Below are 26,287 nucleotides of genomic sequence, written 5' to 3' on the forward strand. Positions count from 1 at the left end.
ATGTACCCAATGGCACAAGGCCAATCAGAAATGGTTTATGGCTCAGGCTATTTGTACGACCGCTTGCCACGCCGTGTTCGATTGCCGGCCTTCTGTGCCGCTCATCTTTTTGACGTTTCTTCGTTTGTTCCACAGTTTACGTTACCCGCCGTGCCGCAATTGTCAGTGTGATGACGTGTCATGCGTCGCTGTTCTCGATAAACACATATACGCCCAACGACCTAGATAACATCACCTGATCCGTGGCCTTCCGTCTAGGACACTCGGCTGGAACGGATGAGGGAGGTAGAGGCGTCAGCCTTCTGACGCGGTTGGCGGAGACCAGCTTGTGGACCAGTGCGCTTGTGAAAATGCGCGCAGGTCAGGTCAGAGCCCGGAACTGCTTTCAAAAGTACTCATCCTTTTTGATGGATAGCGAAATTTCGGTGGCAGCCTCGTTTTTGGTCGCTGCCGTCTTCTTTTTTTCGAATGTTATTTACATTGTGTAACATTTCCAGCCACCTTCCTCTGTGCATCTAGTCCTATTCACCTGCGCGTTGACCCAAGTTGTCCGCTTGCATCTGTAACTAAGTGTGTGTTGGCTGCTATCCTGCTCTGCAGACGATAGGGTTCTATGAGAATGTGGCTTGTGAGACATCTTGGGAAACATTTTAAGGGACAAACCCACAAACAATGTGAACACACCTACAATGAAGGCTTACGTCGCCGATTTCAATGGATCCGCAGGGCATTCTTCTTGCTTACGTTTTGGCCTAGGTTAATGTATAGGTTCTACTGAAGTCTGATTTATACCAGCGTCATGCTGACGACGCAGTGAATACCATGGAGCCACCACACGCTGACGTCAACGGCGTGAAACGCGGGTGATGGTGACGCTGTGACGAGACGATCGAACGATGCTGATTCCATGCGAAGACCGAAAAGTGTGGCGTGTCACAATTGCCAAGTTGCCAATTCTGACCAATGTACCCAATGGCACGAGCCCAATCGGAAATGGTTTATGGCCAAGGCCGTTTGTACGACTGCGTGCCACGCCGTGTTCGATTGCCGGCCTCATATGCCGCCTATATTTTTGACGTTTCTTTGTTTGTGCCACAGTTTACGTTGCCCGCCTTGCCACAATGGTCAGTGTGGCGACGTGTCATGCGTGGCTGTTCTCGGTAAACACATATACGCCCAAGGACCTAGTGAACATCACGTGATCCGTGGCCTTGTGTCTAGGACACTCGGCAGGAATTAATCAGGGAGGTGGAGGCGTCAGCCTGCTGCCGGCAGTTGGCGGGGACCAGCTTGTGTACCGGTGCGCTTGTGAAAGGGCGCGCAGGTCAGGTCAGAGCCCTGGACTGCTTTAAAAAGTACTCATTCTTTTTGACGGATAGCGAACTTTTGGTGGCAGCCTCGTTTTTGGTCGCTGCCGTATTCTTTTTTTCCAATGTTATTGGCATTGTGTCACATTTTCAGCCACCTTCCTCTCTGCATCTAGTCCCATTGACATGCGAGCTGACCCAAGTTGTCCGCTGGCTTCTGGAACTAAGAGTGTGTTGGCTGCTATCTTGCTCTGCAGACGATAGGGTTCTCTGACAATGTGGCTTGTGAGAAATCTGGGGAAACATTTTAAAGGACAAACCAAAAATTAATGTGAACACACCTACAATGAAGGCTTACCTCGCCGATTTCAATGCATCCGCGGCGCATTCTTCTTGCTTACGTTTTGGCCTAGGTTAATATATAGGTTGTACTGAAGACTGTTGAATACCAGCGTCATGCTGACGACGCAATGAATACCATGGACCCACCTCACGCTGACGTCAACGGCGTGAAACGCGGGCGATGGTGACGCTGTGACGAGACGATGGAACGATGCTGATTCCATGCGAAGACCGAAACAGTTGGGCGCGTCACAATTGCCAACTTGCCAATTCTGACCAATGTACCCAATGGCACAAGCCCAATCGGAAATGGTTAATGGCTCAGGCCATTTGTACGACCGCGTGCCACGATGTGTTCGATTCCCGGCCTTCTCTGCCGCTTATCTTTTTGACGTTTCTTCGTTTGTTCCACAGTTTACGTTGCCCGCCGTTCCGCAATTGTCAGTGTGGCGACGTGTCATGCGTGGCTCTTCGCGATAAACACATATACGCCCAACGACCTAGTGAACATCACCTGATCCGTGGCCTTGTGTCTAGGACACTCGGCAGGAATGGATCAGGGAAGTAGAGGCGTGAGCCTGCTGCCGGCAGTTGGCGGGAACCAGCTTGTGTACCGGTGCGCTTGTGAAAGGGCGCGCAGGTTGCGTCACAGCCCGGAACTGCTTTGAAAAGTACTCACCCTTTTTGACGGATTGCGAAATTTTGGTGGCAGCCTCGTTTTCGTCGCTGCCGTCTTCCTTTTTTCAATGTTATTGGCAATGTGTGACATTTTCAGCGACCTTCCTCTGTGCATCTAGTCCTATTCACCTGCGCGTTGACCCAAGTTGTCCGCTTGCTTCTGTAACTAAGTGTGTGTTGGCTGCTATCTTGCTCTGCAGACGATAGGGTTCTCTGAGAATGTGGCTTGTGAGACATCTTGGGAAACATTTTAAGGGACAAACCCACAATTAATGTGAACACACCTACAATGAAGGCTTACGTCGCTCATTTCAATGGATCCGCGGCGCTTCCTTCTTGCTTATGTTTTGGCCTAGGTTAATTTATAGGTTGTACTGAAGACTGTTAAATACCAGCGTCATGCTGACGACGCAATGAATACCATGGAACCACCACACGCTGACGCCAACAGCGTGAAACGCGGGTGATGGTCACGCTGTGACGAGACGAACGAACGATGCTGATTCCATGCGAAGACCGAAAAAATTGGGCGCGTCACAATTGCCAAGCTGCCAATTCTGACCAATGTGCCCAATGGCACAAGCCCAATCGGAAATTGTTTATGGCTCAGGCCATTTGTACGACCGCGCGCCACGGCTTGTTCGATTGCCGGCCTTCTTTGCCGCTTATCTTTTTGACGTTTCTTCGTTTGTTCCACAGTTTACGTTGCCCGCCGTGCCGCAATTGTCAGTGAGGCAACGTGTCACGCGTGGCTGTTCTCGATAAACACATATACGCCCAACGACCTCGTGAACATCACCTCATCCGTGGCGTTGTGTCTAGGACACTCGGCAGGAATGGATCAGGGAGGTAGAGTCAGCCTGCTGACGGCAGTTGGCGGGCACCAGGTTGCGTACCGGTGCGCTTGCGAAATGGCGCGCAGGTCAGGTCAGAGCCCGGAACTGCTTTGAAAAGTACTCATCCTTTTTGACGGATTGCGAAATTTTGGTGGCAGCCTCGTTTTTGGTCGCTACCGTCTTCTATTTTCCAATGTTATTGGCATTGTGTGACATTTTCAGCCACCTTCCTCTGTGTATCTAGTCCCATTGACATGCGCGTTGACCCAGGTTGTCCGCTGGCTTCTGGAACTCATAGTGTGTTGGCTGCTATCTTGCTCTGCAGACGATAGGGTTCTCTGAGAATGTGGCATGTGAGACATCTTGGGAAAAATTTATGGGACAAACCCACAAACACTGTGAACACACCTACAATGAAGGCTTACCTCGCCGATTTCAATGGATCCGCGGCGCTTTCTTCTTGCTTACGTTTTGGCCTAAGTTAATGTATAGGTTGTACTGAAGACTGTTGAATACCAGCGTCATGCTGACGACGCAATGAATACCATGGAGCCACCACACGCTGACGTCAACGGCGTGAAACGCGGGTGATGGTGACGCTGTGACGAGACGATCGAACGATGCTGATTCCATGCGAAGACCGAAAAAGTTGGGCGCGTCACAATTGCCAAGTTGCCAATTCTGACCAATGTACCCAATGACACAAGCCCATCGGAAATGGTTAATGGTTCAGGCCATTTGTACGACCGCGTGCCACGATGTGTTCGATTGCCGGCCTTCTGTGCCGCTTATCCTTTTGACGTTTCTTCGTTTGTTCCACAGTTTACGTTGCCCGCCGTTCCGCAATTGTCAGTGTGGCGACGTGTCATTCGTGGCTCTTCGCGATAAACACATATACGCCCAACGGCCTAGTGAACATCACCTGATCCGTGGCCTTGTGTCTAGGACACTCGGCAGGAATGGTTCAGGTAAGTAGAGGCGTCAGCCTGCTGCCGGCAATTGGCGGTAACCAGCTTGTGTACCGGTGCGCTTGTGAAAGGGCGCGCAGGTTGCGTCAGAGCCCGGAACTGCTTTGAAAAGTACTCACCATTTTTGACGGATTGCGAAATTTAGGTGGCACCCTCGTTTTCGTCGCTGCCGTCTTCTTTTTTTTTTTCAATGTTATTGGCATCGTGTGACATTTTCAGCCACCTCACTATTTGCATCTAGTCCCTTTCACGTGCGCGTTGGCCCATGTTTTCCGCTGGCTTCTGGAACTAAGAGTGTGTTGGCTGCTATCTTGCTCTGGAGACGATAGCGTTCTCTGAGAATGTGGCATGTGAGACATCTGGGGAAACATTTTAAGGGACAAACCAAAAATTATTGTGAACACACATACAATGAAGGTTTACCTCGCCGATTTCAATGGATCCGCGGTGCATTCTTCTTGCTTACCTTTTGGCCTAGGTTAATGTATAGGTTGTACTGAAGATTGTTGAATACCAGCGTCCTGCTGACGACTCAATGAATACTATGGAGCCACCACACGCTGACGTCAGCGGCGTGAAACGCGGGTAATGGTGAAGCTGTGACGAGACGATCGAACGATGCTGATTCCATGCGAACACCGAAGAAGTTTGGCGTGTCACAATTTCCAAGTTGCCTATTCTGACCAATGTACCCAATGACACAAGGCCAATCGGAAGTGGTTTATGGCTCAGGCTATTTGTACGACCGCGTGCCACGCCGTGTTCGATTGCCGGCCTTCTGTGCAGCTCATCTTTTTGAGGTTTCTTCGTTTGTTCCACAGTTTACGTTGCCCGCCGTGCCGCAATTGTCAGTGTGACGACGTGTCATGCGTGGCTGTTCTCTATAAACACATATACGCCCAACGACCTAGTGAACATCACCTGATCCGTGGCCTTGCGTCTAGGACATTCGGCAGGAATGGATCAGGGAAGTAGAGGCGTCAGCCTGCTGCCGGCGGTTGGCGGGGACCAGCTTGTGTACCGGTGCGCTTGTGAAAGGGCGCGCAGATCAGGTCAGAGTCCGGAACTGCTTTGAAAGGTACTCATCCTTTTCGACGGATTGCGAAATTTTGGTGTCAGCCTCTTTTTTGGTTGCTGCCGTCTTCTTTTTTTCCAGTGTTATTGGTATTGTGTGACATTTTCAGCCACCTTCCTCTGTGTATCTAGTCCAATTGACATGCGCGTTAATCCAAGTTGTCCGCTGGCTTCTGGAACTAAGAGTGTGTTGGCTGCTATCTTGCTCTGCAGACGATAGGGTTCTCTGACAATGTGGCTTGTGAGACATGTGGGGAAACATTTTAAAGGACAAACCAAAAATTAATGTGAACACACATACAATGAAGGTTTACCTCGCCGATTTCAATGTATCCGCGGCGCATTCTTCTTGCTTACCTTTTGGCCTAGGTTAATGTATAGGTTGTACGGAAGATTGTTGAATACGAGCGTCATGCTGACGACGCAATGAATACCATGGAGCCACCACACGCTGACGTCAACGGCGTGAAACGCGGGTGATCGTGACGCTGTGACGAGACGATCGAACGATGCTGATTCCATGCGACGACCGAAACAGTTGCGCGCGTCACAATTGGCAACTTGCAAATTCTGACCAATGTACCCAATGGCACAAGCCCAATCGGAAATGGTTAATGGCTCAGGCCATTTGTACGACCGCGTGCCACGATGTGTTCGATTGCCGGCCTTCTGTGCCGCTTATCTTTTTGACGTTTCTTCGTTTGTTCCACAGTTTACGTTGCCCGCCGTTCCGCAATTGTCAGTGTGGCGACGGGTCATGCGTGGCTCTTCGCGATAAACACATATACGCCCAACGACCTAGTGAACATCACCTGATCCGTGGCCTTGTGTCTAGGACACTCGGCAGGAATGGATCAGGGAAGTAGAGGCGTGAGCCTGCTGCCAGCAGTTGGCGGGCACCAGCTTGTGTACCGGTGCGCTTGTGAAAGGGCGCGCAGGTTGCGTCAGAGCCCGGAACTGCTTTGAAAAGTACTCACCCTTTTTGACGGATTGCGAAATTTAGGTGGCAGCCTCGTTTTCGTCGCTGCCGTCTTCTTTTTTTTTTAATGTTATTGGTATTGGGTGACATTTTCAGCCACCTTACTCTTTGGATCTAGTCCCTTTCACGTGCGCGTTCACCCATGTTTTCCGTTGGCTTATGGAACTAAGAGTGTGTTGGCTGCTATCTTGCTCTGCAGACGAGAGGGTTCTCTGAGAATGTGGCATGTGAGACATCTGGGGAAACATTTTAAGGGACAAACCAAAAATTAATGTGAACACACATACAATGAAGGTTTACCTCGCCGATTTCAATGTATCCGCGGCGCATTCTTCTTGCTTACCTTTTGGCCTAGGTTAATGTATAGGTTGTACGGAAGATTGTTGAATACGAGCGTCATGCTGACGACGCAATAAATACCATGGAGCCACCACACGCTGACGTCAACGGCGTGAAACGCGGGTGATGGTGACGCTGTGACGAGACGATCGAACGATGCTGATTCCATGCGAAGACCGAAACAGTTGGGCGCGTCACAATTGCCAACTTGCCAATTCTGACCAATGTACCCAATGGCACAAGCCCAATCGGAAATGGTTAATGGCTCAGGCCATTTGTACGACCGCGTGCCACGATGTGTTCGATTGCCGGCCTTCGGTGCCGCTCATCTTTTTGACGTTTCTTCGTTTGTTCCACAGTTTACGTTACGCGCCGTGCCACAATTGTCAGTGTGACGACGTGTCATGCATGGCTGTTCTCGATAAACACATATACGCCCAACGACCTAGATAACATCACCTGATCCGTGGCCTTCCGTCTAGGACACTCGGCTTGAACGGATGAGGGAGGTAGAGGCGTCAGCCTGCTGACGCGGTTGGCGGAGACCAGCTTGTGGACCAGTGCGCTTGTGAAAATGCGCGCAGGTCAGGTCAGAGCCCGGAACTGCTTTCAAAAGTACTCACCATTTTTGATGGATAGCGAAATTTAGGTGGCAGCCTCGTTTTCGTCGCTGCCGTCTTCTTTTTTTTTCAATGTTATTGGCATTGTGTGACATTTTCAGCCACCTCACTATTTGCATCTAGTCCCTTTCACGTGCGCGTTGACCCATGTTTTCCGCTGGATTCTGGAACTAAGAGTGTGTTGGCTGCTATCTTGCTCTGCAGACGATAGCGTTCTCTGAGAATGTGGCATGTGAGACATCTGGGGAAACATTTTAAGGGACAAACCAAAAATTAATGTGAACACACATACAATGAAGGTTTACCTCGCCGATTTCAAAGATCCGCGGCGCATTGCTCGTGCTTACCTTTTGGCCTAGGTTAATGCATAGGTTGTACTGAGGATTGTTGAATACCAGCGTCATGCTGACGACGCAATGAATACCATGGAGCCACCACACGCTGACGTCAACGGCGTGAAACGCGGGTGATGGAGACGCTGTGACGAGACGATCGAACGATGCTGATTCCATGCGAAGACCGAAAAAGTTGGGCGCGTCACAATTGCCAACTTGCCCATTCTGACCAATGTACCCAATGGCACAAGGCCAATCGGAAATGGTGTATAGCTCAGGCCATTTGTACGACCGCGTGCCACGCCGTGTTTGATTGCCGGCCTTCTGCGCCGCTTATCGTTTTGACGTTTCTTCGTTTGTTCCACTGTTTACGTTGCCCGCCGTGCCGCAATTGTCAGTGTGGCGACGTGTAACGCGTGGATGTTCGCGATAAACACATATACGCCCAACGACCTAGTGAACATCACCTGATCCGTGGCCTTGTGTCTAGGACACTCGGCAGGAATGGATCAGGGAGGTAGAGGCGTCAGCCTGCTGCAGGGAGTTGGCGGGGACCAGCTTGTGTACCGGTGCGCTTGTGAAAGGGCGCGCAGATCAGGTCAGAGTCCGGAACTGCTTTGAAAGGTACTCATCCTTTTCGACGGATTGCGAAATTTAGGTGTCAGCCTCTTTTTTGGTCGCTGCCGTCTTCTTTTTTTCCAGTGTTATTGGTATTGTGTGACATTTTCAGCCACCTTCCTCTGTGTATCTAGTCCCATTGACATGCGCGTTAATATAAGTTGTCCGCTGGCTTCTGGAACTAAGAGTGTGTTGGCTGCTATCTTGCTCTGCAGACGATAGGGTTCTCTGACAATGTGGCTTGTGAGACATGTGGGGAAACATTTTAAAGGACAAACCAAAAATTAATGTGAACACACATACAATGAAGGTTTACCTCGCCGATTTCAATGTATCCGCGGCGCATTCTTCTTGCTTACCTTTTGGCATAGGTTAATGTATAGGTTGTACTGAAGATTGTTGAATACCAGCGTCATGCTGACGACGCAATGAATACCATGGAGCCACCACACGCTGACGTCAACGGCGTGAAACGCGGGTGATGGTGACGCTGTGACGAGACGATCGAACGATGCTGATTCCATGCGAAGACCGAAACAGTTGGGCGCGTCACAATTGCCAACTTGCCAATTCTGACCAATGTACCCAATGGCACAAGCCCAACCGGAAATGGTTAATGGCTCGGGCCATTTGTACGACCGCGTGCCACGATGTGTTCGATTGCCGGCCTTCTGTGCCGCTTATCTTTTTGACGTTTCTTCGTTTGTTCCACAGTTTACGTTGCCCGCCGTTCCGCAATTGTCAGTGTGGCGACGTGTCATGCGTGGCTCTTCACGATAAACACATATACGCCCAACGACCTAGTGAACATCACCTGATCCGTCGCCTTGTGTCTAGGACACTCGGCAGGAATGGATCAGGGAAGTAGAGGCGTGAGCCTGCTGCCGGCAGTTGGCGGGAACCAGCTTGTGTACCGGTGCGCTTGTGAAAGGGCGCGCAGGTTGCGTCAGAGCCCGGAACTGCTTAGAAAAGTACTCACCCTTTTTGACGGATTGCGAAATTTTGGTGGCAGCCTCGTTTTCGTCGCTGCCGTCTTCCTTTTTTCAATGTTATTGGCAATGTGTGACATTTTCAGCGACCTTCCTCTGTGCATCTAGTCCTATTCACCTGCGCGTTGACCCAAGTTGTCCGCTTGCTTCTGTAACTAAGTGTGTGTTGGCTGCTATCTTGCTCTGCAGACGATAGGGTTCTCTGAGAATGTGGCTTGTGAGACATCTTGGGAAACATTTTAAGGGACAAACCCACAATTAATGTGAACACACCTACAATGAAGGCTTACGTCGCCGATTTCAATGGATCCACGGCGCATTCTTCTTACTTACGTTTTGGCCTAGGTTAATGTATAGGTTGTACTGAAGACTGTTGAATACCAGCGTCATGCTGACGACGCAATGAATACCATGGAGCCACCACACGCTGACGTCAACGGCGTGAAACGCGGGTGATGGTGACGCTGTGACGAGAGGATCGAACGATGCTGATTCCATGTGAACACCGAAGAATTTGGGCGCGTCACAATTTCCAAGTTGCCTATTCTGACCAATGTACCCAATGACACAAGGCCAATCGGAAGTGGTTTATGGCTCAGGCTATTTGTACGACCGCGTGCCACGCCGTGTTCGATTGCCGGCCTTCTGTGCCGCTCATCTTTTTGAGGTTTCTTCGTTTGTTCCACAGTTTACGTTGCCCGCCGTGCCGCAATTGTCAGTGTGACGACCTGTCATGCGTGGCTGTTCTCTATAAACACATATACGCCCAACGACCTAGTGAACATCACCTGATCCGTGGCCTTGCGTCTAGGACATTCGGCAGGAATGGATCAGGGAGGTAGAGGCGTCCGCCTGCTGCCGGCGGTTGGCGGGGACCAGCTTGTGTACCGGTGCGCTTGTGAAAGGGCGCGCAGGTCGGGTCAGAAACCAAGAACTGCTTTAAAAAGAACTCACCCTTTTCGACGGATTGTGAAATTTTGGTGGCAGCCTCGTTTTCGTCGCTGCCGTCTTCTTTTTTTTCAGTGTTATTGGCATTGTGTGACATTTTCAACCACCTTCCTCTGTGTATCTAGTCCCATTGGCATGCGCGTTCACCCAAGATGTCCGCTGTCTTCTGGAACTAAGTGTGTGTTGGCTGCTATCTTGCTCTGCAGACGATAGGGTTCTCTGAGAATGTGGCTTGTGAGACATCTTGGGAATAATTTTAAGGGACAAAGCCACAATTAGTGTGAACACACCTACAATGAAGGTTTACCTCGCCGATTTCAATGGATCCGCGATGCATTCTTCTTGCTTAGGTTTTGGCCTAGGTTAATGTATAGGTTGTACTGAAGACTGTTGAATACCAGCGTCATGGTGACGACGCAATGAATACCATGGAGCCACCACACGCTGACGTCAACGGGGTGAAGCGCGGGTGATGGTGACGCTGTGACGAGACGATCGAACGATGCGGATTCCATGCGAAGACCGAAGAAGTTGGGCGCGTCACAATTCCCAAGTTGCCAATTCTCACCAATGTACCCAGTGGCACAAGGCCAATCGGTAATGCTTTATGGCTCAGGCTATTTGTACGACCGCGTGCCACGCCGTGTTCGATTGCCGGCCTTCTGTGCCGCTTATCTTTTTGACGTTTCTTCCTTTGTTCCACAGTTTACGTTGCCCGCCGTGCCGCAATTGTCAGTGTGGCGACGTGTCATGCGTGGCTGTTCGCGATAAACACTTACACGCCCAACGACCTAGTGAACATCACCTGATCCGTGCCCTCGTGTCTAGGACACTCGGCAGGAATGGATCAGGGAGGTAGAGGCGTCAGCCTGCTGGCGCCAGTTGGCGGGGACCAGCTTGTGTACCGGTGCGCTTGTGAAAGGGCGCGCAGGACGGGTCTTAGCCCTGAACTGCTTTGAAAAGTACACATCCTTTTTGACGGATTGCGAAATTTTGGCGACAGTCTCGTTTTCGTCCCTGCCGTCTTCTTTTTTTCAATTTTATTGGCATTGTGTGGCATTTTCAGCCACATTACTCTGTGCATCTAGTCCTATTCACATGCGCGTTGACCGAAGTTGTCCGCTTGCTTCTGGAACTAAGTGTGTGTTGGCTGCTATCTTGCTCTGCAGACGATAGGGTTCTCTGAGAATGTGGCTTGTAAGACATCTGGGGAAGCATTTTAAGGGACAAACCCACAATAATGTGAACACACCTACAATGAACGTTTACCTCGCCGATTTCAATGGATCCGCGGCGCATTCTTCTTGTTCACGTTTTGGCCTAGGTTAATGTATAGGTTGTACTGAAGACTGTTGAATACCAGCGTCATGCTGACGACGCAATGAATACCATTTATCCACCACACGCTGACGTCAACGGCGTTAAACGCGGGTGATGGTGACGCTGTGACGAGATGATCGAACGATGCTGATTCCATGCGAAGACCGAAGAAGTTGGGCGCGTCACAATTCCCAAGTTGCCAATTCTGACCAATGTACCCAATTGCGCAAGGCCAATCGGAAACGGTTTATGGCTCAGGCCGTTTGTACGACCGCGTCCCACGCCGTGTTCGATTGGCGGCCTCGTGTGCCGCTTATCTTTTTGACGTTTCTTCGTTTGTTCCACAGTTTACCTTGCCCGTCTTGCCGCAATTGTCAGTGTGGCGACGTGTCATGCGTTGCTGTTCTCGATAAACACATATACGCCCAACGACCAAGTGAACATCACCTGATCCGTGGCCTTGTGTCTAGGACACTCGGCAGGAATAGATCAGGGAGGTGGAGGCGTCAGCCTGCTGCCGCCAGTTGGCGGGGACCAGCTCGTGTACCGGTGCGCTTGTGAAAGGGCGCGCAGGACGGGTCTTAGCCCTGAACTGCTTTGAAAAGTACACATCCTTTTTGACGGATTGCGAAATTTTGGCGACAGTCTCGTTTTCGTCCCTGCCGTCTTCTTTTTTTCAATTTTATTGGCATTGTGTGGCATTTTCAGCCACATTACTCTGTGCATCTAGTCCTATTCACATGCGCGTTGACCGAAGTTGTCCGCTTGCTTCTGGAACTAAGTGTGTGTTGGCTGCTATCTTGCTCTGCAGACGATAGGGTTCTCTGAGAATGTGGCTTGTAAGACATCTTTGGAAACATTCTAAGGGACAAGCTCACAATTAATGTGAACACACCTACAATGAAGGCATACCTCGCCGATTTCAATGGATCCGCGGCGCTTTCTTCTTGCTTACGTTTTGGCCTAAGTTAATGTATAGGTTGTACTCAAGACTGTTGAATACCAGCGTCATGCTGACGACGCAATGAATACCATGGAGCCACCACACGCTGACGTCAACGGCGTGAAACGCGGGTGATGGTGACGCTGTGACGAGACGATCGAACGATGCTGATTCCATGCGAAGACCGAAAAAGTTGGGCGCGTCACAATTGCCAAGTTGCCAATTCTGACCAATGTACCCAATGGCACAAGCCCATCGGAAATGGTTAATGGTTCAGGCCATTTGTACGACCGCGTGCCACGATGTGTTCGATTGCCGGCCTTCTGTGCCGCTTATCCTTTTGACGTTTCTTCGTTTGTTCCACAGTTTACGTTGCCCGCCGTTCCGCAATTGTCAGTGTGGCGATGTGTCATTAGTGGCTCTTCGCGATAAACACATATACGCCCAACGACCTAGTGAACATCACCTGATCCGTGGCCTTGTGTCTAGGACACTCGGCAGGAATGGTTCATGGAAGTAGAGGCGTCAGCCTGCTGCCGGCAGTTGGCGGTAACCAGCTTGTGTACCGGTGCGCTTGTGAAAGGGCGCGCAGGTTGCGTCAGAGCCCGGAACTGCTTTGAAAAGTACTCACCATTTTTGACGGATTGCGAAATTTAGGTGGCAGCCTCGTTTTCGTCGCTGCCGTCTTCTTTTTTTTTCAATGTTATTGGCATTGTGTGATATTTTCAGCCACCTCGCTATTTGCATCTAGTCCCTTTCACGTGCGCGTTGACCCATGTTTTCCGCTGGTTTCTGGAACTAAGAGTGTGTTGGCTGCTATCTTGCTCTGCAGACGATAGCGTTCTCTGAGAATGTGGCATGTGAGACATCTGGGGAAACATTTTAAGGGACAAACCAAAAATTAATGTGAACACACATACAATGAAGGTTTACCTCGCCGATTTCAATGGATCCGCGGCGCATTCTTCTTGCTTACCTTTTGGCCTAGGTTAATGTATAGGTTGTACTGAAGATTGTTGAATACCACCGTCCTGCTGACGACGCAATGAATACTATGGAGCCACCACACGCTGACGTCAGCGGCGTGAAACGCGGGTGATGGTGAAGCTGTGACGAGACGATCGAACGATGCTGATACCATGCGAAGACCGAAAAAGTTGGGCGCGTCACAATTGCCAAGTTGCCAATTCTGACCAATGTACCCAATGGCACAAGCCGAATCGGAAATGGTTAATGGTTCAGGCCATTTGTACGACCGCGTGCCACGCCGTGTTCGATTGCCGGCCTTCTGTGCCGCTTATCTTTTGACGTTTCTTCGTTTGTTCCACAGTTTACGTTGCCCGCCGTGCCGCAATGGTCAGTGTGGCGACGTGTCATGCGTGGCTGTTCTCGATAAACACATATACGCCCAACGACCTAGTGAACATCACCTGATCCGTGGCCTTGTTTCTAGGACACTCGGCAGGAATGGATCAGGGAGGTAGAGGCGTCAGCCTACAGCAGGCTGTTGGCGGGGACCAGCCTGTGTACCGGTGCGCTTGTGAAAGGGCGCGCAGGTCGGGTCAGAGCCCGCAACTGCTTTGACAAGTACTCATCCTTTTTGACGGATTGCGAAATTTTGGTGGCAGCCTCGTTCTTCGTCGCTGCCGTATTCTTTTTTTTTTCAATGTTATTGGCATTGTGTCACATTTTCAGCCACCTTCCTTTGTGCATCTAGTCCCATTGACATGCGCGCTGACCCAAATTGTCCGCTTGCTTCTGTAACTAAGTGTGTGTTGGCTGCTATCTTGCTCTGCAGTCGATAGGGTTCATTGAGAATGTGGCATGTGAGACATCTTGGGAATCATTTTAAGGGACAAATCCACAATTAATGTGAACACACCTACAATGAAGGCTTACGTCGCCGATTTCGATGGATCCGCAGGGCATTCTTCTTGCTTACGTTTTAGCTTATGTTATTGTGTAGGTTTTACTGAAGACTGTTGAATACCAGCGTCATGGTGACGACGCAATGAATACCATGGAGCCACCACACGCTGACGTCAACGGCGTGAAACGCGGGTGATGGTGACGCTGCGACGAGACGATCGAACGATGCTGATTCCATGTGAACGCCGAAGAAGTTGGGCGCGTCACAATTTCCAAGTTGCCTATTCTGACCAATGTACCCAATGACACAAGGCCAATCGGAAGTGGTTTATGGCTCAGGCTATTTGTACGACCGCGTGCCACGCCGTGTTCGATTGCCGGCCTTCTGTGCCGCTCATCTTTTTGAGGTTTCTTCGTTTGTTCCACAGTTCACGTTGCCCGCCGTGCCGCATTTGTCAGTGTGACGACGTGTCATGCGTGGCTGTTCTCTATAAACACATATACGCCCAACGATCTAGTGAACATCACCTGATCCGTGGCCTTGCGTCTAGGACACTCGGCAGGAATGGATCAGGGAGGTAGAGGCGTCAGCCCGCTGCCGGCGGTTGGCGGGGACTAGCCTGTGTACCGGTGCGTTTGTGAAAGGGCGCGCAGGTCGGCTCAGAGCCTGGAACTGCTTTGAAAAGTACTCACCCTTTTTGACGGATTGTGAAATTTTGGTGGCAGCCTCGTTTTCGTCGCTGCCGTCTTCTTTTTTTTTAATGTTATTGGCATTGTGTGACATTTTCAACCACCTTCCTCTGGTATCTAGTCCCATTGACATGCGCGTTGACCCAAGATGTCCGCTGGCTTCTGTAACTAAGTGTGTGTTGGCTGCTATCTTGCTCTGCAGACGATAGGGTTCTCTGACAATATGACTTGTGAGACATCTGGGGAGACATTTTAAGGGACAAACCCACAATTAATGTGAACACACCTACAATGAAGGATTACCTCGCCGATTTCAATGGATCCGCGGCGCATCCTCGTTGCTTAGGTTTTGGCATATGTTAATGTATAGCTTGTACTGAAGACTGTTGAATACCAGCGTCATGGTGACGACGCAATGAATACCATGGAGCCACCACACGCTGACGTCAACGGGGTGAAGCGCGGGTGATGGTGACGCTATGACGAGACGATCGAACGATGCTGATTCCATGCGAAGACCGAAGAAGTTGGGCGCGTCACAATTCCCAAGTTGCCTATTCTGACCAATGTACCTGCTGGCACAAGGCGAATGGGAAATGGTTTATGGCTGAGGCTATTTGTACGACCGCGTTACACGCCGTGTTCGATTGCCGGCCTTCTGTGCCGCGCATCTTTTTGACGTTTCTTCGTTTGTTCCACAGTTTACGTCGCCCGCCGTGCCGCAATTGGCAGTGTGACGACGTGTCATGCGTGGCTGTTCTCGATAAACACACATGCGCCCAACGACCTAGTGAACACCACCTGATCCGTGGTCTTGCGTCTAGGACACTCGGCAGGAATGGATGAGGCAGGTAGAGGCGTCAGCCTGCTGCCGGCGGTTGGCGGGAAGCAGCTTGTGTACTGGTGCGCTTGTGAAAGGGCGCGCAGGTCGGGTCAGAGCCCAGAACTGCTTTAAAAAGTACTCACCCTTTTCGACGGATTGTGAAATTTTGGTGGCAGCCTCGTTTTCGTCGCTGCCGTCTTCTTTTTTTTTTTCAATGTTATTGGTATTGGGTGACATTTTCAGCCACCTTACTCTTTGCATCTAGTCCCTTTCACGTGCGCGTTCACCCATGTTTTCCGTTGGCTTATGGAACTAAGAGTGTGTTGGCTGCTATCTTGCTCTGCAGACGAGAGGGTTCTCTGAGAATGTGACATGTGACACATCTGGGGAAACATTTTATGGGACAAACCAAAAATTAATGTGAGCACACATACAATGAAGGTTTACCTCGCCGATTTCAATGGATCCACGGCGCATTCTTCTTGCTTACCTTTTGGCATAGGTTAATGTAAAGGTTGTACTGAAGGCTGTTGAATACCAGCGCCATGCTGACGACGCAATGCATACCATGGAGCCACCACGCGCTGACGTCAACGGCGTGAAACGCGGGGGATGGTGACGCGCTGACGAGACGATCGAACGATGCTGATTCCATGCGAAGACAGAAAATTTGGGCGCGTCACAATTGCCAACTTGCCAATTCTGACCAATGTACCCAATGGCACAAGCCCAATCGGAAATGGTTTATGGCTCAGGCCATTTGTACGACCACGTGCCACGCCGTGTTCCATTGCCGGCCTTCTGTGCCGCTTATCTTTTTGACGTTTCTTCGTTTGTTCCACAGTTTACGTTGCCCGCCGTGCCGCAATTGTCAGTGTGGCGACGTGTCATGCGTGGCTGTTCTCGATAAACACATATACGCCCAACGACCTAGTGAACATCACCTGATCCCTGGTCTTGTGTCTATGACACTCGGCAGAAATGGATCAGGGAGGTAGAGGCGTCAGCCTGCTGCCGGCGGTTGGCGGGGACCAGCTTGTGGACCAGTGCGCTTGTGAAAGGGCGCGCAGGTCAGGTCAGAGCCCGGAACTGCTTTCAAAAGTACTCATCCTTTTTGATGGATTGCGAAATTTCGGTGGCAGCCTCGTTTTTGGTCGCTGCCGTCTTCTTTTTTTCCAATGTTATTTACATTGTGTAAAATTTTCAGCGACCTTCCTCTGTGCATCTAGTCCTATTCACCTGCGCGTTGACCCAAGTTGTCCGCTTGCTTCTGTAACTAAGTGTGTGTTGGCTGCTATCTTGCTCTGCAGACGATAGGGTTCTCTGAGAATGTGGCTTGTGAGACATCTTGCGAAACATTTTAAGGGACAAACCCACAATTATTGTGAACACAGCTACAATGAAGGCTCACGTCGCCGATTTCAATGGATCCACGGCGCATTCTTCTTACATACAATTTGGCCTAGGTTCATGTATAGGTTGCGCTGAAAACTGCTGAATACCAGCGTCATGGTGACGACGCAATGAATACCATGGAGCCACCACACGCTGACGTCAACTGCGTGAAACGCGGGTGATGGTGACGCTGCGACGAGACGATCGAACGATGCTGATTCCATGCGAAGACCGAAGAAGTTTGGCGCGTCACAATTTCCAAGTTGCGTATTCTGACCAATGTACCCAATGGCACAAGGCCAATCAGAAATGGTTTATGGCTCAGGCTATTTGTACGACCGCTTGCCACGCCGTGTTCGATTGCCGGCCTTCTGTGCCGCTCATCTTTTTGACGTTTCTTCGTTTGTTCCACAGTTTACGTTACCCGCCGTGCCGCAATTGTCAGTGTGATGACGTGTCATGCGTCGCTGTTCTCGATAAACACGTATACGCCCAACGACCTAGATAACATCACCTGATCCGTGGCCTTCCGTCTAGGACACTCGGCTGGAACGGATGAGGGAGGTAGAGGCGTCAGCCTGCTGACGCGGTTGGCGGAGACCAGCTTGTGGACCAGTGCGCTTGTGAAAATGCGCGCAGGTCAGGTCAGAGGCCGGAACTGCTTTCAAAAGTACTCTTCCTTTTTGATGGATAGCGAAATTTCGGTGGCAGCCTCGTTTTTGGTCGCTGCCGTCTTCTTTTTTTCCAATGTTATTTACATTGTGTAACATTTCCAGCCACCTTAGTCTTTGCATCTAGTCCCATTGACATGCGCGTTGACCCAAGCTGTCCGCTGGCTTCTGCAATTAAGAATGTGTTGGCTGCTATCTTGCTCTGCAGACGATAGGGTTCTCTGACAATGTGGCTTGTGAGACATCTGGGGAAACATTTTAAGGGACAAACCCAAAATTAATGTGAACGCACATACAATGAAGGTTTACCTCGCCGATTTCAATGGATCCGCAGCGCATTCTTCTTGCTTACCTTTTGGCCTAGGTTAATGCATAGATTGTACTGAAGATTCTTGAATACCAGCGCCATGCTGACGACGCAATGAATACCATGGAGCCACCACACGCTGACGTCAACGGCGTGAAACGCGGGTGATGGTGACGCTGTGACGAGACGATCGAACGATGCTGATTCCATGCGAAGACCGAAAAAGTTGAGCGCGTCACAATTGCCACTTTTGACCAATGTACCCAATGGCACAAGCCCAATCGGAAATGGTTTATGGCTCAGGCCACTTGTACGACCGCGCGTGTTCGACTGCCGGCGTTCTGGTCCGCTCATCTTTTTGACGTTTCTTCGTTTGTTCCACAGTTTATGTTGCCCGCCGTGCCGCGATTGTCAGTGTGACGACGTGTCATGCGTGGCTGTTCTCGATAAACACATATACGCCCAACGACCTAGTGAACATCACCTGATCCCTGGCCTTGTGTCTATGACACTCGGCAGAAATGGATCAGGGAGGTAGAGGCGTCAGCCTGCTGCCGGCGGTTGGCGGGGACCAGCTTGTGGACCAGTGCGCTTGTGAAAGGGCGCGCAGGTCAGGTCAGAGCCCGGAACTGCTTTCAAAAGTACTCATCCTTTTTGATGGATTGCGAAATTTCGGTGGCAGCCTCGTTTTTGGTCGCTGCCGTCTTCTTTTTTTCCAATGTTATTTACATTGTGTAACATTTTCAGCGACCTTCCTCTGTGCATCTAGTCCTATTCACCTGCGCGTTGACCCAAGTTGTCCGCTTGCATCTGTAACTAAGTGTGTGTTGGCTGCTATCTTGCTCTGCAGACGATAGGGTTCTATGAGAATGTGGCTTGTGAGACATCTTGGGAAACATTTTAAGGGACAAACCCACAAACAATGTGAACACACCTACAATGAAGGCTTACGTCGCCGATTTCAATGGATCCGCAGGGCATTCTTCTTGCTTACGTTTTGGCCTAGGTTAATGTATAGGTTCTACTGAAGACTGATTTATACCAGCGTCATGCTGACGACGCAGTGAATACCATGGAGCCACCACACGCTGACGTCAACGGCGTGAAACCCGGGTGATGGTGACGCTGTGACGAGACGATCGAACGATGCTGATTCCATGCGAAGACTGAAAGAGTGTGGCGTGTCACAATTGCCAAGTTGCCAATTCTGACCAATGTACCCAATGGCACGAGCCCAATCGGAAATGGTTTATGGCCAAGGCCGTTTGTACGACTGCGTGCCACGCCGTGTTCGATTGCCGTCCTCATATGCCGCCTATATTTTTGACGTTTCTTTGTTTGTGCCACAGTTTACGTTGCCCGCCGTGCCACAATGGTCAGTGTGGCGACGTGTCATGCGTGGCTGTTCTCGGTAAACACATATACGCCCAAGGACCTAGTGAACATCACGTGATCCATGGCCTTGTGTCTAGGACACTCGGCAGGAATGAATCAGGGAGGTGGAGGCGTCAGCCTGCTGCCGGCAGTTGGCGGGGACCAGCTTGTGTACCGGTGCGCTTGTGAAAGGGCGCGCAGGTCAGGTCAGAGCCCTGGACTGCTTTAAAAAGTACTCATTCTTTTTGACGGATAGCGAAATTTTGGTGGCAGCCTCGTTTTTGGTCGCTGCCGTATTCTTTTTTTCCAATGTTATTGGCATTGTGTCACATTTTCAGCCACCTTCCTCTCTGCATCTAGACCCATTGACATGCGCGCTGACCCAAGTTGTCCGCTGGCTTCTGGAACTAAGAGTGTGTTGGCTGCTATCTTGCTCTGCAGACGATAGGGTTCTCTGACAATGTGGCTTGTGAGAAATCTGGGGAAACATTTTAAAGGACAAACCAAAAATTAATGTGAACACACATACAATGAAGGTTTACCTCGCCGATATCAATGGATCCACGGCGCTTTCATCTTGCTTGTGTTTTGGCCTTTGTTAATGTATAGGTTGTACTGAAGACTATGAATACCAGCGTCATGCTGACGACGCAATGTATACCATGGAGCCACTACACACTGACGTTAACGGCGTGAAACGCGGATGATGGTTGCGCTGTGACGAGACGACGGAACGATGCTGATTCCATGCGAAGACCGAAACAGTTGGGCGCGTCACAATTGCCAACTTGCCAATTCTGACCAATGTACCCAATGGCACAAGCCCAATCGGAAATGGTTAATGGCTCAGGCCATTTGTTCGACCGCGTGCCACGATGTGTTCGATTGCCGGCCTTCTCTGCCGCTTATCTTTTTGACGTTTCTTCGTTTGTTCCACAGTTTACGTTGCCCGCCGTTCCGCAATTGTCAGTGTGGCGACGTGTCATGCGTGGCTCTTCGCGATAAACACATATACGCCCAACGACCTAGTGAACATCACCTGATCCGTGGCCTTGTGTCTAGGACACTCGGCAGGAATGGATCAGGGAAGTAGAGGCGTGAGCCTGCTGCCGGCAGTTGGCGGGAACCAGCTTGTGTACCGGTGCGCTTGTGAAAGGGCGCGCAGGTTGCGTCACAGCCCGGAACTGCTTTGAAAAGTACTCACCCTTTTTGACGGATTGCGAAATTTTGGTGGCAGCCTCGTTTCCGTCGCTTGCGTCTTCATTTTTTCAATGTTATTTGCATTGTGTGACATTTTCAGCGACCTTCCTCTGTGCATCTAGTCCCATTGACCTGCGCGTTGACCCAAGTTGTCCGCTTGCTTCTGGAACTAAGTCTGTGTTGGCTGCTATCTTGCTCTGCAGACGATAGGGTTCTATGAGAATGTGGCTTGTGAGACATCTTGGGAAACATTTTAAGGGACAAACCCACAAACAATGTGAACACACCTACAATGAAGGCTTACGTCGCCGATTTCAATGGATCCGCAGGGCATTCTTCTTGCTTACGTTTTGGCCTAGGTTAATGTATAGGTTGTACTGAAGACTGTTGAATACCAGCGTCATGCTGACGACGCAATGAATACCATGGAGCCACCACACGCTGACGTCAACGGCGTGAAACGCGGGTGATGGTGACGCTGTGACGAGACGATCGAACGATGCTGATTCCATGCGAAGACCGAGAAAGTTGGGCGCGTCACAATTCCCTAGTTGCCAATTCTGACCAATGTGCCCAATGGCACAAGCCCAATCGGAAATTGTTTATGGCTCAGGCCATTTGTACGACCGCGCGCCACGGCGTGTTCGATTGCCGGCCTTCTTTGCCGCTTATCTTTTTGACGTTTCTTCGTTTGTTCCACAGTTTACGTTGCCCGCCGTGCCGCAATTGTCAGTGAGGCAACGTGTCACGCGTGGCTGTTCTCGATAAACACATATACGCCCAACGACCTCGTGAACATCACCTCATCCGTGGCCTTGTGTCTAGGACACTCGGCAGGAATGGATCTGGGAGGTAGAGTCAGCCTGCTGACGGCAGTTGGCGGGGACCAGCTTGCGTACCGGTGCGCTTGCGAAAGGGCGCGCAGCTCAGGTCAGAGCCCGGAACTGCTTTGAAAAGTACTCATCCTTTTTGACGTATTGCGAAATTTTGGTGGCAGCCTCGTTTTTGGTCGCTGCCGTCTTCTATTTTCCAATAATATTGGCATTGTGTGACATTTTCAGCCACCTTCCTCTGCGTATCTAGTCCCATTGACATGCGCGTTGACCCAGGTTGTCCGCTGGCTTCTGGAACTCATAGTGTGTTGGCTGCTATCTTGCTCTGCAGACGATAGGGTTCTCTGAGAATGTGGCATGTGAGACATCTTGGGAAAAATTTATGGGACAAACCCACAAACACTGTGAACACACCTACGATGAACGCTTACGTCGCTCATTTCAATGGATCCGCGGCGCTTCCTTCTTGCTTACGTTTTGGCCTAGGTTAATGTATAGGTTGTACTGAAGACTGTTGAATACCAGCGTCATGCTGACGACGCAATGAATACCATGGAGCCACCACACGCTGACGTCAACGGCGTGAAACCCGGGTGATGGTGACGCTGTGACGAGACGATCGAACGATGCTGATTCCATGCGAAGACCGAAAGAGTGTGGCGTGTCACAATTGCCAAGTTGCCAATTCTGACCAATGTACCCAATGGCACGAGCCCAATCGGAAATGGTTTATGGCCAAGGCCGTTTGTACGACTGCGTGCCACGCCGTGTTCGATTGCCGGCCTCATATGCCGCCTATATTTTTGACGTTTCTTTGTTTGTGCCACAGTTTACGTTGCCCGCCGTGCCACAATGGTCAGTGTGGCGACGTGTCATGCGTGGCTGTTTTCGGTAAACACATATACGCCCAAGGACCTAGTGAACATCACGTGATCCGTGGCCTTGTGTCTACGACACTCGGCAGGAATGAATCAGGGAGGTGGAGGCGTCAGCCTGCTGCCGGCGGTTGGCGGGGACCAGCTTGTGGACCAGTGCGCTTGTGAAAGGGCGCGCAGGTCAGGTCAGAGCCCGGAACTGCTTTCAAAAGTACTCATCCTTTTTGATGGATTGCGAAATTTCGGTGGCAGCCTCGTTTTTGGTCGCTGCCGTCTTCTTTTTTTCCAATGTTATTTACATTGTGTAACATTTTCAGCGACCTTCCTCTGTGCATCTAGTCCTATTCACCTGCGCGTTGACCCAAGTTGTCCGCTTGCATCTGTAACTAAGTGTGTGTTGGCTGCTATCTTGCTCTGCAGACGATAGGGTTCTATGAGAATGTGGCTTGTGAGACATCTTGGGAAACATTTTAAGGGACAAACCCACAAACAATGTGAACACACCTACAATGAAGGCTTACGTCGCCGATTTCAATGGATCCGCAGGGCATTCTTCTTGCTTACGTTTTGGCCTAGGTTAATGTATAGGTTCTACTGAAGACTGATTTATACCAGCGTCATGCTGACGACGCAGTGAATACCATGGAGCCACCACACGCTGACGTCAACGGCGTGAAACCCGGGTGATGGTGACGCTGTGACGAGACGATCGAACGATGCTGATTCCATGCGAAGACTGAAAGAGTGTGGCGTGTCACAATTGCCAAGTTGCCAATTCTGACCAATGTACCCAATGGCACGAGCCCAATCGGAAATGGTTTATGGCCAAGGCCGTTTGTACGACTGCGTGCCACGCCGTGTTCGATTGCCGTCCTCATATGCCGCCTATATTTTTGACGTTTCTTTGTTTGTGCCACAGTTTACGTTGCCCGCCGTGCCACAATGGTCAGTGTGGCGACGTGTCATGCGTGGCTGTTCTCGGTAAGCACATATACGCCCAAGGACCTAGTGAACATCACGTGATCCATGGCCTTGTGTCTAGGACACTCGGCAGGAATGAATCAGGGAGGTGGAGGCGTCAGCCTGCTGCCGGCAGTTGGCGGGGACCAGCTTGTGTACCGGTGCGCTTGTGAAAGGGCGCGCAGGTCAGGTCAGAGCCCTGGACTGCTTTAAAAAGTACTCATTCTTTTTGACGGATAGCGAAATTTTGGTGGCAGCCTCGTTTTTGGTCGCTGCCGTATTCTTTTTTTCCAATGTTATTGGCATTGTGTCACATTTTCAGCCACCTTCCTCTCTGCATCTAGACCCATTGACATGCGCGCTGACCCAAGTTGTCCGCTGGCTTCTGGAACTAAGAGTGTGTTGGCTGCTATCTTGCTCTGCAGACGATAGGGTTCTCTGACAATGTGGCTTGTGAGAAATCTGGGGAAACATTTTAAAGGACAAACCAAAAATTAATGTGAACACACATACAATGAAGGTTTACCTCGCCGATATCAATGGATCCACGGCGCTTTCATCTTGCTTGTGTTTTGGCCTTTGTTAATGTATAGGTTGTACTGAAGACTATGAATACCAGCGTCATGCTGACGACGCAATGTATACCATGGAGCCACTACACACTGACGTTAACGGCGTGAAACGCGGATGATGGTTGCGCTGTGACGAGACGACGGAACGATGCTGATTCCATGCGAAGACCGAAACAGTTGGGCGCGTCACAATTGCCAACTTGCCAATTCTGACCAATGTACCCAATGGCACAAGCCCAATCGGAAATAGTTAATGGCTCAGGCCATTTGTTCGACCGCGTGCCACGATGTGTTCGATTGTCGGCCTTCTCTGCCGCTTATCTTTGTTCCACAGTTTACGTTGCCCGCCGTTCCGCAATTGTCAGTGTGGCGACGTGTCATGCGTGGCTCTTCGCGATAAACACATATACGCCCAACGACCTAGTGAACATCACCTGATCCGTGGCCTTGTGTCTAGGACACTCGGCAGGAATGGATCAGGGAAGTAGAGGCGTGAGCCTGCTGCCGGCAGTTGGCGGGAACCAGCTTGTGTACCGGTGCGCTTGTGAAAGGGCGCGCAGGTTGCGTCACAGCCCGGAACTGCTTTGAAAAGTACTCACCCTTTTTGACGGATTGCGAAATTTTGGTGGCAGCCTCGTTTCCGTCGCTTGCGTCTTCATTTTTTCAATGTTATTTGCATTGTGTGACATTTTCAGCGACCTTCCTCTGTGCATCTAGTCCCATTGACCTGCGCGTTGACCCAAGTTGTCCGCTTGCTTCTGGAACTAAGTCTGTGTTGGCTGCTATCTTGCTCTGCAGACGATAGGGTTCTATGAGAATGTGGCTTGTGAGACATCTTGGGAAACATTTTAAGGGACAAACCCACAAACAATGTGAACACACCTACAATGAAGGCTTACGTCGCCGATTTCAATGGATCCGCCGGGCATTCTTCTTGCTTACGTTTTGGCCTAGGCTAATGTATAGGTTGTACTGAAGACTGTTGAATACCAGCGTCATGCTGACGACGCAATGAATACCATGGAGCCACCACACGCTGACGTCAACGGCGTGAAACGCGGGTGATGGTGACGCTGTGACGAGACGATCGAACGATGCTGATTCCATGCGAAGACCGAGAAAGTTGGGCGCGTCACAATTCCCTAGTTGCCAATTCTGACCAATGTACCCAATAGCGCAAGGCCAATCGGAAATGGTTTATGGCTCAGGCCATTTGCACGACCGCGTGCCACGCCGTGTTCCATTGCCGGCTTTCTGTGCCGCTTATCTTTTTGACGTTTCTTCGTTCGTTCCACAGTTTACGTTGCCCGCCGTGCCGCAATTATCAGTGTGGCGACGTGTCATGCGTGGCTGTTCGCGATAAACACATATACGCCCAACGACCTAGTGAACATCACCTGATCCGTGGCCTTGTGTCTAGGACACTCGGCAGGAATGAATCAGGGAGGTAGAGGCGTCAGCCTGCTGCCGGCGGTTGGCGGGGACCAGCTTGCGTACCGGTGCGCTTGTGAAAGGGCGTGCAGGTCAGGTCAGAGCCCGGAACCGCTTTGAAAAGTACTCATCCTTTTTGACGGATTGCTAAATTTTGGTGGCAGCTTCGTTTTTGGTCGCTGCCGTCTCGCTTTTTTCAATGTTATTGCCATTGTGTGACATTTTCAGCCACCTTCCTGTGTGTATCTAGTCCCATTGACATGCGCGTTGACCCAGGTTGTCCGCTGGCTTCTGGAACTCATAGTGTGTTGGCTGCTATCTTGCTCTGCAGACGATAGGCTTCCCTGAGAATGTGGCATGTGAGACATCTTGGGAAAAATTTATGGGACAAACCCACAAACACTGTGAACACACCTACGATGAAGGCTTACGTCGCTCATTTCAATGGATCCGCGGCGCTTCCTTCTTGCTTATGTTTTGGCCTAGGTTAATGTATAGGTTGTACTGAAGACTGTTAAATACCAGCGTCATGCTGACGACGCAATGAATACCATGGAACCACCACACGCTGACGCCAACAGCGTGAAACGCGGGTGATGGTGACGCTGTGACGAGACGATCTAACGATGCTGATTCCATGCGAAGACCGAAAAAGTTGGGCGCGTCACAATTGCCAAGTTGCCAATTCTGACCAATGTACCCAATGGCACAAGCCCATCGGAAATGGTTAAAGGTTCAGGCCATTTGTACGACCGCGTGCCACGATGTGTTCGATTGCCGGCCTTCTGTGCCGCTTATCCTTTTGACGTTTCTTCGTTTGTTCCACAGTTTACGTTGCCCGCCGTTCCGCAATTGTCAGTGTGGCGACGTGTCATTCGTGGCTCTTCGCGATAAACACATATACGCCCAACGACCTAGTGAACATCACCTGATCCTTGGCCTTGTGTGTAGGACACTCGGCAGGAATGGTTCAGGGAAGTAGAGGCGTCAG

This window comes from Dermacentor andersoni, chromosome 2 (assembly GCF_023375885.2).
Source record: "Dermacentor andersoni chromosome 2, qqDerAnde1_hic_scaffold, whole genome shotgun sequence".
NCBI lineage: Eukaryota > Metazoa > Arthropoda > Arachnida > Ixodida > Ixodidae > Dermacentor > Dermacentor andersoni.